We start from the raw sequence: 6711 nt of genomic DNA, 5'->3' as shown, positions 1-6711 counted from the left end.
TCTTGCTCCAGCAAATTCTAATTTTAACGAGAAAATTATGCATGTTTTAAAAAATAAATTTATATTTCCTTAACAAAAATAAATCACCCTTGTTAGAAGTTCATGTAAAAGGATTGGCCTGACAGGTGCTGCTCTAGGTACCTCCACAGGAAACAAGGGCAAGTCCTCATCCCCCCATGGCAGGTGGGAAGTGGTGTCACCCACATCCCTGATGACATGGCTGTGTTTGGGGATGCTGGAAGCCTCTGGTCCTACTCCTGCCCCGCAGAACATTGCTGCTCCATGAGGCCAGCCAGGAAGCAACTCCTTGCAGATGCCCTGGAGCATGTGCTGCTGCATTTTTCTACTCGTTTCATCCCCTCTAATTGCTCCTAAAGAGCTTCTGGGCTGGGGGACAGAAGCCTTACATTCCCCCAGGGATGCAACCGTTCCCTGCACCGCTGGGGGAGAGGTTTGGTGGGGAGATGCCATCCCATGCTGCTCCCTCTGCTCCTGCAGCCGCTGCCTCCATCCTTCTGGCATGGGATGGTTTCTCACCCTTTTTTCTCTGGTTTTGCAGCCCAAGTGACACCCTGGGATGTGAGTGGCTCCCAGCCTGCAGCCCCATGGAGGAGCAGGGGAGTTGACACAAACAGATACCAATCCCATTGCTCCTGGAGGCTGAGCCAGTGTCCATGGGGACCCCGTGGGGGTCACTGCCTTCATTCCCTTCAAAAGGCTGTTCAGACCTGCTGTGAGCCCCAGGACAGGTTGCCCAGAGAAGCTGTGGCTGTCCCATCCCTGGAAGTGTCCAAGGTCAGATAGGACAGGGCTTGGAGCAACCTGGGCTAGTGGAAGATGTTCCTGCCCAGGGCAGCAGGTGAAACTGGATGATTTCTAAGGTCCGTTCCAACCCAAACCATGTCAGGATTGCATGATTAAAGGCTGGACTGATGCGTTGCTATGTGTTGCTCCTTGGGTCTTTTTTCCTTATTGCAAAACTACTTTTTTTTTTTTTTTTTTGAACCGCCTTTTTCCTGCCGTGCGGACCCCGCCATGTCCCGGGTTGAGCGCCAGAGGGCGCCGGAGCGACGGCGCCGCGTCCACCCGGGACCGTGACTGGGCAGGGACCCGGAACCCCGCACGGGGCTGATCCAACCCCGTCCAGCCCGGACTGGGGCACTTCCAGGGGGATGGGGCAGCCACAGCTTCTCTGGGCAACCTGTGCCACGGCCTCACCACCCTCACAGTCAGAAACTCCTTCTCAGTATCCCATCTAAGCCTGCCCTCTGGCAGTGGGAAGCCATTCCCCTTGGCCTGTCCCTGCAGGCCCTGGTCCAAAGTCCCTCTCCAGCTCTCTTTAGGCTCCCCCTTTAGGCACTGGAAGGGGTTCTAAGTTGTCCCACGAGCCTTCTCTTCTCCAGGTGAACCCCCCTAGCTCTCCCAGCCTGTCTCCAGCCCTAAGAGCATCTCCGTGGCCTCCTATGGACTCACTCAAACAGCTCCATATCCTTCTGCTGTTGGACCACCAGAGCAGCACTGCAGGTGGGGTCTCATGCATTTTATATTTTATACTAATATTTATATTTTTAAATCTACTTTCAAATAAACACCCTGGTTTCATCATCTCCTACTGCAACAGTTGTTACTGCAATGACCATCAAACTCAGGGCTTCATTCCAAGTCCTTCCCTTTTTCTTTCCAAACATTCCCCCCTTCCATGCATTTATAGGAGACAAAATTAAATTGCATTAAAGATTTAATGTCCCCCCTGAGATCCCTGCTACCCACAGGAACACCAGTACAGGTGACTGTAACTGAAAGGCTGAGCCAACCCAGTTCTCTGTTTCCATGTGTGTGGCTGGGGGATGGTTTTGAGGAGGGTCCAGCCCTCTGCTCATACCAGGCCTCTCTTTCAGGCATGGGGAAAGCAAAGTGCTTGGGAACAGGGAGCATCCCGTGGAAGGCAGGACTGGGGGCTGATGAAGCTGATTCTTTGCAGAGCGAGTGCTCAGGGCAGGAGGGTTCACTCACACCAGTGCCACCTGTGTGCTGTTTTATGGCTCCATGCTGATATTAAATGGGATAAAGTTTGTTTTTACATTTTACTGCAGGTCTGACTGTCCCGATCCCGGACTTCGCTCAGCGCTGCCAGAGGGATGGTTCCCACTAGCACCCAGGGCTGCCACGTGTGCCCGGCCTGCTGGGGGATGTGCACAAGATGGGAAAAATGCCTTCTTCATCCAGAGAGAAGGGATGTAGTGATGCACCCAGGGCCAGGGACAGCAGTGGGAAGGGGCAGGCAGAGGGAGTGTCACTGCCAGGAGCAGCAGCAGCCCTCTCCAGCACATTTCAGGAAGCAGCACAGGTTTCTGCTACACTGAATTCACAGGTATGAGGAGCTGCCGGCAGCGGAGCTGAGACTTGCAGCACATCGTGGACTGCCAGACTTCTTCTGAGGAAGGAAAAGACATTCCAGCAGCTACCCAGGGAGGTGTGACATAGGTGAAGCATAAAATCACAGAATCATAGAATTCTGGAAGGGTTTGGGCTGCTGGAAGAGACCTTAGAGTTCATCTTGTTACACCCCATGCCATGAGCAGGGACACCTTCCGCGACCCCAGGTTGCTCCAAGCCCTGTCAAACCTGGCCTTGAACACTTCCAGGGATGAGGTATCCACAGCTTCACTGGACAAACTGTGACAGTGTTTTACCACCCTCACAGCCAAGAATTTCTTCCTAATTTCTAATCTAAATCTCCCCTCCTTCAGTTTAAATCAATTAAAGCACTCCCAGGCTCCCACTTGTGTTCCCTGTTTGTGGGGTTCCTGTTGCTGAGCCCCAGCGTGTGCAGCTGGTGAGACCCAGCTCCCTTTCAGTGATATTTTAGCAGCACTGACAGCAGGAATGTGCTGAGTTTGGCAAACCCAATGGCATAAACACATCCCAGATCCCCTGGACCCCCAGTCCCCTGCCCTCCCACCTTTGGGAGAGGTAATCCTGGGTCAGGAGTCTGCACAAGCACTGCAAAGTAGCTTGGGCCAGGCTGCTCTCTGCCAGGGAAGTCCCATTGCTGCTCCATGCTGCCTGTGAAGCACCACCGAGCTGGGCTCTGGGCCACACTCCTGTGACCTGGGAGGTTGGGAAAGCCGCTGGCACAGTGCCTGGCTTCGGAGCCAAACCCATCTGTGTCCAGACTCCCCGGCTGCCCCGTGCACTCCCAGGTCTGGCCAAAGTCAAACCGTGAATGCCAGCAGGGATTGCTCCAGCTGAACCCTGCTTTTAGTTCCATCAAGGATGGAGAAACTGCAAGCAAATTGGGGAAAATATCTTTTTGTCCTTGTTTTGCTGCCAGTGCTAGCAGGAACATGGTGCCCATCCAGGGGCTTACGCTGATGGTGCTGAGGAAGCCGGGTCCTGGGGCAGTCCCAGGATCTTCCCTTCTCCACAAGGAGGCAAAGTCAAAGTTTGCTGAGCGTTAGAGTCCAGGGAATCTGCTCCTGCAGGGCTCCAGGGCAGGATGCCCTGGCCTGAGAAGGTGGATGTGCCTGGATCCAGCAGCCAGCTGGTGCTCTGGGGTCAGCTCAGTGACATGGGACTGGTGCCGCTGGGAAAACACAGCGACTGTTGGAACAGAGGCTGCCCCTGGAATGTGCAAGCTGGCGTTTGCTTTGCAGAGGCACTCGCTGCCCTCGTCCAGCAGATCCAAAGGGGAGCGGGAACACTCAGGCAGAACGCGCAGCCCCGGCACGGCAGCATGGCCGGGGTGCTGGGCTGCACAGGGCACGGGTGTGTGTCCCAGCACATGGAGAGAGCAGGACCTTCACAGAGCAGCAGGATGGACAGGAGCCGGTGGGGCTGGACACAGGTTCCACTGGGACAAAGCAAGGCAAGGAACCAAGGAGCAGAGTAGGGACATCCAAACACAGGGACAGCACAGAGCCAAGTGGAAAGGGAGCAAAATGTCCTCAGCAACTGCTCTGTGGGACTCAGGGTCCAGGACCACCCAGTGGGCAGCTACCCGGGAAGGGGCTTGGCCAGCTGCCAGCTGTTTCAGCAGGGACAAGGCTTTGTCACCTCTCCCTGACACTGTTTGATGGTTGGTTTCATTCCCAAAAACTTAAATTAAACAACTTGATCCTCTTACGTGCAGGAAACACCTCTCCAGCTGGCCCAGAATGTCCTCCAACAGTGGCAGCTCCCATCAAGAGCTCCCATGGGCAGCTCCCACATCCCTGTGTGTTAACCCACTGCTCACCAAGCTGCCTCCAACCACAAGTATCCAAACCTCACAGCCTCAGGAAACATTTGGGATGAGGGTCTGCCAGTGAGGGGGGGAAGAGCTGAGCCCCCTGGCTGAGCCTGAGCCCCTCAGCTGGGCCTGACACAGCTCCTGGCCCCCTGTCTCTGCAATGCTGAACACAGAGGGGATGGCAGGCACAGCCTGGGGAATTATGAAAGTCAGGATTAAAGGGCAGGGGGGGAGCAAAACGCCCTGGATGCTTTTTGGCAGGCGATGAAAGGAAGGTTTAGCAGCAGCTGCCAGCTGGGAGCTGATGGAAGGACAACTGTGGGTCCGGCTCCATGCCGGGCTCCCCAGCTCAGCACAGCCACTGACTCTCCCTGCAGCAGAGCAGAGGGACTCACGCACCTCCCGAGCATCCCTGCTGCTCCTCTGGGCAAAGGGAGGGATGGAAAACTGCTCCCAGATGGGAAACCTGCAGGGAAAGCATCTCTTTAGAGCAGTGCCTGCCGGGTCTGGGAGCTGCTGCTGCCCAGGAGAGAGAAAAGATGCTTCAGCTGCTTCCCAGCTGCCTCCCAGACAGATTTAGCTCTGGGGCCGGCACAGATGGGGCTGCAGGGCTGGACCTCCTGTGAGCCACAATTGGAGCCCTCTCAGCAGAGCCAGGGCCTGCAGTTGCTAATAGAGATAGAGCAAATTAAGCGAACTTAATTCGGAGGGTCACCACACAATGCTCCCACCTGTTTTGCTGTGCTCCAGCCATCTGCCACCCCTCCACCTGATGCAAAAGGGGCTTTTTTCCCTTTCTCCTGATGCCAGGGGCTTTGTTAAGTCGTGTTGTCAGGCTGCAGAAGCAGGACGGTGGCAGCAAGAGCTGAGCTGGGGGGCACATGCAAACTCCTGGGAGGTTTCCTCACTGGAGCCAGTGCAATCTAGGGGCTACTTAAATCACTCTGTAATCCACCATGAAAAACAGTTTCATATGCCCCATCCCTGGAAGTGTCCAAGGCCAGGTTGGATGGGGCTTGGAGCAACCTGGGATAGTGGAAGGTGTCCCTGCCCATGGAAAGGAGTGGAACTGGATAGACTTTAAGGTCCCTCCACACCTAAACTGTTCCAAAATTCCGTGATTCTATAATATCTTGTTTTCCAAATGGTAATTAAATTATTCTGCAAGTGGTGCATGGAAGGTGGTTCTGCATCACTCTCACAGCACTCAAAGCTGTGCTTCTGCAAACACTGCCTTGAAAAACGGCTCCTGCTGTTCTGGAGCCAAAGTAAAACACCAACGCGAGCAAAGCTTTGACGCACACATTGCCAAAAGCCCTGTGAGGGACCCCAAAGGGTCCCAGCTGCAGCCCTGCTCCTCCGGAGCCAGTGGGACTGAGCCAGTTCACAGACGGGTTGGGAAAGAGTTTTGGCATCAGCCACGGGAGGATAGAGGTTTTTAGGGGCAACAGCTGACAAAGCTTTGACACCATGCTCGTCAGAAGACATCCTCCCCAGAGGTCTGCAGGGCTGAGAGAGGCCAGATGGTGCAGAGGCAACTTCCCGGAGAAACACCAAGTTCTTGGAAACCTGCAAAAGGCCTGGCGAGGGCGAGATCACAGAACTACAAAGTGGACAGGGACACCTTCCACTAGCCCAGGTTGCTTCAAGTTCCGTCCAAACCGGCCTTGGACAATGCCAGGGATGGGGCAGCCACAGCTTCTCTGGGCAACCTGTGCCAGGGCCTCACCACCCTCACAGGGAAGAATATCTTCCCAATATCCAATCTAAATCTACCCCCCTGTGGAAGTGGGGTCCAGGCTGTCTGTGGGTCCCTCACACCTCGCCAGCTCACTTTTGGCAGAACTGCAGCTGTGCTGGTGCTGTCAGAAGCTGCTAAGTCCTGCTGGTACCAGTGTGCTGAGGGATCCCTGGAGCACATTCCTGGTGAAAACCACGTCAAGAGATTGTTTACTTTCCCCACTGCCGGTGCCACAGACTGCACTGGGTGTTTCCTAGCAGTGTGTGTGGAGGATTCAAAGGTTAGTGAGGTTGTGTTCTGACAGCGCTGGTGTTCACTAGAAGGGGAATGGCAAGAGTGCAATCCCTGTGGAGACAGGGAAAACAGACACCTGCATCCATCCACAGAGGGATTCTGCTCCTCTGCCCTGCTCAGGTGAGATCCCACCTGCAGTGCTGCCTCCAGCTCCGGGGAACAACAGCAAGAAGGGTGTGGAACAAGTCCAGAGGAGGCCACAGAGATGCTCTGAGCGCTGGAGCCCCTGTGCTCTGGAGAGAGCTGGGGCTGTTCACCCGGAGAAGAGAAGGCTCCAGGGACAACTTAGAGCCCCTGCCAGTGCCTAAAGGGGCTCCAAAAGAGCTGGAGAGGGACTTTGTAGAACGGCCTGCATGGACAGGACAAGGGGGAATGGCTTCCCACTGCCAGAGGACAAGGTCAGATGGGATATTGGGAAGGAATTGTCTGTGAGGGTGGTGAGGCC

The sequence above is a fragment of the Manacus vitellinus genome, unplaced genomic scaffold (assembly GCF_001715985.3).
Source record: "Manacus vitellinus isolate BGI_N305 unplaced genomic scaffold, ASM171598v3 scaffold_21_pilon, whole genome shotgun sequence".
In the NCBI taxonomy this organism is placed as follows: domain Eukaryota; kingdom Metazoa; phylum Chordata; class Aves; order Passeriformes; family Pipridae; genus Manacus; species Manacus vitellinus.
The sequence above is the reverse complement of the archived record's forward strand: the minus strand, read 5'-3'. Positions refer to the sequence as shown.